This window comes from Palaemon carinicauda, chromosome 2, assembly GCF_036898095.1.
Source record: "Palaemon carinicauda isolate YSFRI2023 chromosome 2, ASM3689809v2, whole genome shotgun sequence".
Lineage (NCBI taxonomy): Eukaryota > Metazoa > Arthropoda > Malacostraca > Decapoda > Palaemonidae > Palaemon > Palaemon carinicauda.
Genome location: NC_090726.1, coordinates 121,036,116 through 121,045,409, shown reverse-complemented (window position 1 = coordinate 121,045,409; position 9,294 = coordinate 121,036,116).

Below are 9,294 nucleotides of genomic sequence, written 5' to 3'. Positions count from 1 at the left end.
GCCCAAGCACTCCAACAGGGAACGAAGCCCAGCGAGGAAAGGAAATAAGGAAATAGCAAATAAACTATATATAATTAATTAATAAAAATATTGGCTATTTTATGACAAGTAACAATGTTGTAATAAATCAGTTATTCGATTAAATCTAACTTTCAAAACATACTGGTAAATATTGATCAGCTATAATGATTTATACATGAAACTGATGTCTCTTGCATAATAACTGAACGAATATTCGCTCTCCACGTGTCAGCCTTAAGTACATATACAATAATATATGCGGTTGGTACTACGTCATCAACTCGCTTGGGAAGTACATGAACTACACATATATCATGCGAATATTAATGAGGGCGATTGTAATTTGGCCTTCGCCTCTTATATGGATGCAAAATTCATAAATCATATCAATGAATATACAATGAAGTACGCCGACATTATAAAACGATGACTGGGCTGCCTTTGCAAAAATATAATAATAAGATAGTTTCTGTAATAATAATAATAATAATAATAATAATAATAATAATAATAATAATAAAATATACCTTAATAAGTCTGTCAACCCTTTCTTATTTTCTACCAATTAAACGCAAACACACATATTAACAAACATAAAAAATCATCAACAAGACAATGATAAAATGAAATACAAAATTTCATCACATACGAGAGAAAACAAACAGCATAATTAAAGCCTTGGAGAATGAGATACCAACATTAAGAGGAGTTGGCTGCAGCAAAATTCTGTACACAAAAATACACCAAACATCTCGGGGTGTAAATAAAGTCATAAGGATTCATGCAACCAAAAACAAAGAAAGAAACAGAAGACGACATAATGAAGGTGACTTGTAAAGAAGAGAGGGCCAGTGTTTACACTGAAAATAAGACGAAGTCGCTGTAGCTGTGACAGGCGAAGGGAGAACGCGCAAAAGGCGTCGTCACATGAAACTAAGGGATTCACAAGAAACTAGTTTACAAAAACTCCTAAAATGCAACTCATTACAGCTTTTAGAAAGCAAGTGAATGCTGCAAAACATAAAAAAGTACCAAAAAAATATGATAAAACACGACAAAAGACAAAAAGATGATACGAGCAAAACAATAGAGAAACAAATACACTATTAATGATAAATGTCAACAAAGAAATCTACTCAACCAAATACCATTAAGACTGCCAACCTCCCGCCGAGAAAAATGAGAATGAAAAAATGAAAGGACGACTTGCTACTGTGGGACCTTTCTCTTCATGCTGAGCAAAGCGCATCGGAAAAAAAATACAAGATGGACCTACCAAAGAGAAATAGAGATATTTTCCACAGAAGAGGCAGAAAGAATGGAAATGGATTTAGTGATTCGCGTCTATTTGATCTGTGGTCAATCCGTTCCTAATGGGCGAGTAAATCAGGGCTGAATACGAGGCTGGTGCTGTGGCCAATGGCAGCCTGTCTCCTGTAATGTAATGGCATAAGATGGAAGCATGTTTGATAGGATGACAATAGCATAAATCAGGCAAAAGCAATCTCTCTCTCTCTCTCTCTCTCTCTCTCTCTCTCTCTCTCTCTCTCTCTCTCTCCAAACATGTTTTAGCACTTTGGGCCATTATCTATGATGTTCGATTATTTCCCATAATAAACACAGTCTAAAGTCACGCAACCAAACCTCTGTTTTATGCTTCACTAGGCTAACTGGACCAAAATCAATTGATTTATATCGTTAAAACAATGAGATCATTATTCTAAATGTTAAGAAAATGTATTTTACTATTCCGAGACACTACATTGAGGATTATTGAATAATTTAAAAAATACGGTGTTAGATTGAAGGCGATCCAGGGAGGAAAAAAAGACAAAACTTTATGAGACATTCTAGTCCACATAGACAGGGAAAAATAAAACTGAAAAAAGTGCTATTCTTGCATATACATGTGCAAGCAAAATAGAGAAAAGCGGTATTTGCTCTGAATTCTTACATTTACCCATTTTTTGACTAGACACTACTATTTCTGTTTATATACTGACGACTCTCTCTCTCTCTCTCTCTCTCTCTCTCTCTCTCTCTCTCTCTCTCTCTCTCTCTCTCTCTCAAAAGAAAATCATCGACATCGAATCTTATGACCAAGGTCCCATTAGGACAGAAGACCGGTTGAATTGACATGAACAAAAATACTCCTTTCAAAGGATCGAACTTTAACAATCTTACTTCATTCTTTGAACTAGCTAGCCTTGCTCCCTATCGAAATGACAGAAACTTAAGTTCATGGAAGAAATGATTGAAGAGGAAATCGAACCACTAAATGTCAACTGATAACTCACCTTTACTTTTATAGAAATCATTTTGGAAAAAAAAAAAATAAGCAAACCAAAATAAATCCTGTACAATAAATTCTCAACGAACAAAGATATGCAAATACAATCAAACATTCAATTCCCAATTCGCCAGTAAAACCTAGTAGCAATGAGCACCTCAGGAAATTGTACTTGGGGATGTTTAAAGTGGTTTACCACGAAAGTTAAGTTTAAAACCAAGAAATATGCATTCCCTAGATTGTACTTTAAGCTTCACAGATAGATGCATAAAGGAGTACACATGGATAGGAGAACCGTATCTCTTCCAAAGACAAATACAGCTAGTGTTTGGTCAAAGATTGGATCACTTTTACTACTATCAGCAAAAATTCGGGGACAAACCGAGTTTTGACGTATATCCTTTTCTTATTATGTGTCACTACGTGGCTCCTCGTGTCGTGCTTTTGTTATAGGAGGCAACGTCGGTCCAGATTGTACCAAAACACTTATTCTAGAAGCCTCTATGGTGTGTCCGAAGTGATATGTTTTAAGGAAAACAAATAAGGGGCCCGATACAAAAAAAATAAAAAAAGCTGCTTATATGGCAATGTGGATTGTCCACTGCAATTAGCTCTGCCCATGTTCGGTATATAAGCCTCGAGAAGGGAGATAAAAAAGAAAGCTTTAAGAAAACCAGAAGTCGGACAAAGTTAGGTTCTGTCATCGCCTTCAGATGACAAACACTATGTCCAAAATTTTGTCCTATCAGTGAAGAAGAGAAGCAACTACCCCTTCTGTACCAGCAACATTTCAGCAAATGAAGATAACTCTCCAACTGTCCATTTAAGTATTTTATTGCTCTAATTTCCAGCCTGTTCCTCTATCTATCAATAGCTTTAATCAATTTTAGTCAATTTTTATTAGTATCATTATTATTATTATTATTATTACTTGCTAAGCTACAACCCTATTTGGAAAAGCAGGATGCTATAAGCCCAGGGGCTCCAACAGGGAAAATAGCGCAGTGAGAATATGAAACAAGGAAAAATGATATTTTTAAGAAGAGTAACAACATTAAAACAAATATCTCCTCTATAAACTAGAAAAACTAACAAAACAAGAGGAAGAGAAACAAGATAGAAACGCGTGCCCGAGTGTACCCTCAAGCAAGAGAACTCTAACCCAAGACAGTGTAAGACCATGGTACAGAGGCTATGGCACTACCCAAGACTAGAGAACAATGGTTTGATTTTGGAGTGTCCTTCTCCTAGAAGAGCTGCTGACCATAGCTTAAGTCTCTTCTACCTTAACAAGAGGAAAGGGGCCACTAAACAATTACAGTGCAGTAACTCCTGGGGTGAAGAAGGCTTGTTTGGTAATCTCAGTGTTGTCAGGTGTATGAGAACAGAGGAGAATAAGTAAAGACTAGGCCAGACTATTCGCTGTGTGTGTGTGTGTCTGCGTGCGTGTAGGCAAGGGAAAATAAATCGTAACAAGAGAGAAGAATCCAATGTAGTACTGTCAGGCCAGTCAAAAGACCCCATAACTCTCTAGCAATAGCAACAGTGATTTTTTTTTTAAATAAGTTCGTGAATAACTGTTTTTTTTTCTAAGTTTTCATATCATATTGATTCCTATATTTCAATTGCTCTTGTCAAAGTCTTTTATTTTAGAGATTGGACGAATCTCTATATTCTGAGGATTTCTGAGATCGTAACCACCTCAGGAAATTGCACTCGCTTAAACCTTTATAATTAAATAGCTTAAGGACGTTTAAAGAGATTCACTTCGAATGCTTCTTTTTAAACCATCAAATATGCATACCCATGACTGTACATAAGCTTCCATTTGATAATTACTAGGACTGATGATATTAAGTATTTCAGGAAGAGTTTAATCAAACTGTAGTTTTCAATCTATTTGATTAATCCTTGCGTGACCATAAATTGCAAGGAATCAAATGAATTAATGTACATCTAAGATTAAGTATGCTCAATGCAGCGAAAAATGGCCGTTTGGGCACCTGATTCAAAAAGGATTCCCCCACTGATGCCATATCTCCATAGATCACCGGCTTGCTCTATAACCCCTCCCCCTTACTCTGTGTCCCCTCTCTTTCTCTATTTCTTCCTCTCTCTGTTTTTCCTTTTCCATATAAACTGGTATATTTCCAAAATTATTCATCTCCATTTACCTTTTCTTCCAAGAAGAACCTGTTCACATTGTAGATAACACCTTTAGCTTGACTATGAATGTTGCAATACGGCGAGTTTGAAGCAGGGAATGTCAGGTGAGCTGCTTTTGCCTCATAAAATTACATACGATTGTTGACAAAAATTTAAATAATAAGGTACCTTGACCTAAATTAGACAAATTTATTTATGTTAACAAGGTAATACGTGTCGGTGTGTGTTTATGTGTGACTGAAATAATATATTTTATATCAAAACCAATATGTGGTTCAATAACTAAATCTTAGTGAAAAAGTGTTACAAATTTACCATTCAGCTATCAAGAATATAGTTTGATTTCGATTCTCCTTACAAATACCTAAATTCGACATGTATATGCACAGCAGAATCGGAATAATTTTATGTCTCTCTTGACAGCTCAATGGTATTGTTGACTGTCTTAGTCTTTTTTTATTCTGTATCATAGCTTTGAATTTTGGTTCAGCAGGAGCGTTTATCAATGTTTTCCTTTAGGGCATTTATTCCCGAGGTAGAGTGAACTTGATTTTAGGACATATTTGTAGCGTAATATATTGATAATACAATATATATATATATATATATATATATATATATATATATATATATATATATATATATATATATATATATCATCTCCTCCTACGGCTATTGACGCAAAGGGCCTCGGTTAGATTTCGTCAGTCGTCTCTATCTTGAGCTTTTAATTGATATATATATATATATATATATATATATATATATATACATATATATATATATATATATAATGTTATATTATTAAATTAAAGTCAAATCTGTTCAATAGCAAACATGATACTATCTCATATCTCATCATTAGATTACAACAAGGAAACCGGTCTTTTATTTCTTTTGAGCAGGAGCTCCGACAATCATAACACTAAGAAACCCTTCATATGCTATTTTCACTTTTTTTTCTTATTCCAGGCTTCATTTCCTTTTGAATATCAATCATGGCCTCCTCTTACCATTAGAAAATTCAGGACAATGTTACACTTGCAGGTTGTCGCATTTCCGCTTAACGGGTATAAAGCTACATTGTATTATATTCCAGGAAATCATAACGAGTTCTATAATTAGCTACAGCCTCTCGTAACCACAACACAGATAAAATCCCGGACACCAACCTTGCAGATATTGGCAAAATATGATCTTGGCTATATGAAGGCAGTAGCATATTCATCTGCTTACACCCAACAACTTACACATTTACAAGATAATCATGAAGGCCAATCTAAACGAAATCATGAAATATCAACCTAAAACCTCCTAATAGGAATAGTAATAATTAATATTGATTCAGTTAGGATGAGAATAGTAACACTAATTTCTACTTTACTTTGGGCTCTCTAGGAAGTGAAATAAAATAACCCCAAAATTTGAAAATATGCAAACACAGAGAGTAGAATGGAGATGCCTTGAGAGATCAGGAAATCACAAGACATGAAACTCTCCATCATCATGATAGATGTGTACCAGGAAGAAAATACTGATGAAATAGACAGGGGAAATCGACTAATCGATGCACTGAATCCTTCATTCACTTTCTTATACTCTCTCAATGATGCTTTTGGTTTTATCCTATCAATAGATATATGGGTGAGCGCATATATATATATATATATATACATATATATCCATATATATATATATATATATATATATATATAATTTATATATATATATATATATATATATAATGCATTTGTAATATGTTTATAGACAAGTATATGTAACATCTATAAATACAAATATACGGTGTACACACACACATACACACAATCAAAATTAGGTTCAGTCTTGGAGAAAAAGTCAAGCAGGAATATTTAGTGGAACACAGTCATTGATAAATTGTACTACATAAAAGAACAAGAGAAAATATGACACACCCAAAACTCGAATTCATAGCCTGAAAACCAAAACTTCAACAGTTGATCGACCGGTTTACTTATCTTAATAAGACAATCTGATCCTACATGAGAAAGGATGGAAATGTTCCTTCCAGAGAGAGCAGAGGCAAAGGCAGTTTTTGGAGGACTTTGTCACCGTCTTTCTACAAAACTAGAATGAAGTAATAAAAGTTGAGTTGGACAGAAAAATAAACTGAAACAAACAAACCATGGGAAACCAAGTTCAATGATAGGAAAAGAGTAACAGACGACACTAAAAAAGAAACGGATTACTATCCTATATGCACCACCAAACATAAATAGGCCTCCCTCATACCAACCAGAAACTCGGTCGGTCATTCCAATAACAGAACTGAAAAAATTTCACTTTAATGTCAAATAACCAATCAGGAGAGAGGGAAAGCAGCAGCAATGGAATTCAGCCACATAAAAGTGAGTTTGCTTCTAAAATAGTATAAGGGCGCAAAAGGAAACCCCGTGAACCAGGTACCCATGCATAGGAGTAAAATGGGATGTGTCACATCTCTCATAACTCTGTAAAACAATATATACATTCGCGGTCATCAAGAGAGGACGCGGATTATTGGGGAGAAACGGGAGATAGTTTGTTGTCATTTCAATATCTGGAATTAAAGCATAAAGAGGGGCTGTAAAAGCACAAACTGTCTGGTGCAAAGGCATAATGCTGTACAGTATAGCCAGGTAGGGTATCCACTCAGACCAAATAATAATAATAATAATAATAATAATAATAATAATAATAATAATAATAATAATAATAATAATAATAACAAATTTCTTTTTGTAAAGTAACAATTTTTCCAACGGTAAGACTTAGGACGAGCACAAGAGTTTCAATTGCGAGATCAAACCTTAAGCTTGAGTAAGTTTTAATGCACATCGATATCAACTAAGTTATTTCTTGGCAAATTTACTCCTGATTTCTAAGGAAGGAATGTCTGTCACAGATTAAACAGCCTATTTCTTACTGGCTTAAGTCAGTTGCAACCCCAACTATTCGACCATTAGTGTAATGCCGTCAAACACTAAAACCAGGGATGCGTGGTCAGTGTAAGTCACTTACACACACGTACATATCTCTCTCTCTCTCTCTCTCTCTCTCTCTCTCTCTCACACACACACACACACACACATGTATATATATATATATATATATATATATATATATATATATATATATATATATATATATATATATATACATATATCAACCTCCGATGTATGGGATGCCCTTATAATCTTATAGCTAAAATATTCACGCTCTTTACGTAGTGTTTTCCAATCAATCATACAGATATCAATTTGTTAATAACATCAACAACATCAGTTTGTTTTCATCACAAAAAAAAAAAAAAAAAAAAGTTTAAATAACGAATTTCTTTTTATATTTAAACCCTAAGAGAATATACTAATGATTTCCCAGAAATATCAAAACTCCATTGCTGCATAAGCAAAGATTTCTCAGGTTCAAATCCTAGTATCCAATAATCCAACATCTTACATGGCGTTCATCTCCTGTCCTGTGAGGCTGTAATTGTCTGGAGGTGTAATGCAAGTGTTGTTGGGTAGCTTAAAGACACTAGAAAGGTGACTTTATTTTGTTCAGAGGTTGGTATTAACTAAAGTTAGTAGCTTCAGTGAAGACTTGGATTACTGAATAATGTAAGTAAAGGGAAATAAGTATTTTAAGGATTTATGTTGTGTTCTATTTCCTTTTATAATTGTATAGAACTTGCAATCAATTTTCTACCCATTTATGTCTACCTTAAAATCACATTCTGGGAAATAGAAGTTTTTCATTTATGTTCTTTTGTGAGTAAAGCACTTTGATAATCCACAGCCCTTTAATTTAGTTCACTCAAAATTTACTGAATATTAAAATTGACATATTTTATTTTTATATTTTATATGCTGAGATATTCAGTCATTGTACAGGAGGTCCACCATCATCATTCATGATTGTGTCAAATACTCCTGTTACCATAACCACATTGCCTCCCTTTTTGGTGTGTAAATTACTCCATAAATCCCTCCACGAGCGTTTTTCTAACCTCAATGGTAATTGGTTTCGTCCCAATTTCTCTATTTGACTAAGTTTTCTCTATTCAGATTTTTGTAAACCCATAACTATTACTATTTTAGTCCGTTAAATGACTAGAAAAGAGACCGACAAGGAATTGGCATTTTCATTAGCCTGACTTTTGCAGGTAAGTTATGCTAAAAAGTAATTCCCAATTTCATCAATTTATTTGTGTTATAAAATTCAAGTGAAAAATTACAGTTTTACAGATAATGCCACATTTCCCCAACTATTTTCCCCTCACAAGGGGACTAAGGAACGGTCTCCCTAGCAACACATTTGATGCTTATGGAACTGTCAATTAGCGAAGCTGTGCCACATATCAGAGAAGCAGAAAGCGTCTTTTGTTGTCACACGGCCGGTTTGCTTACTACCGTATTATAGGCACTTTAAAAATGTAATTTTACGAGAGAAAGAAACACTACCTGTGATAGTACATGTACCATTGCCCTGTGTATTTTCCAACCTATCTCTCCATTACAATTTGAAAATGTTTACGAGCTGTTCGTTCACATTTATTTCCTATACTCAATCAGCTAATAACTCTGCTCTACAACTCTTTACATAACTTTCTTAAATTTGGTTGGTTATTGTGTATTATATGGTAGCGAGCTTTGCAAGTACTGTAATATCCTGAAGTCTTATTCCAAATGAACATGTGCATATATAAGAACAATAAAGAGAAAGGACCTTGGTTAAACACCAGTATAAATAACAAGAGGGACCTTAACCAATTTTATGAAAAGATCTGCCAATCTAAA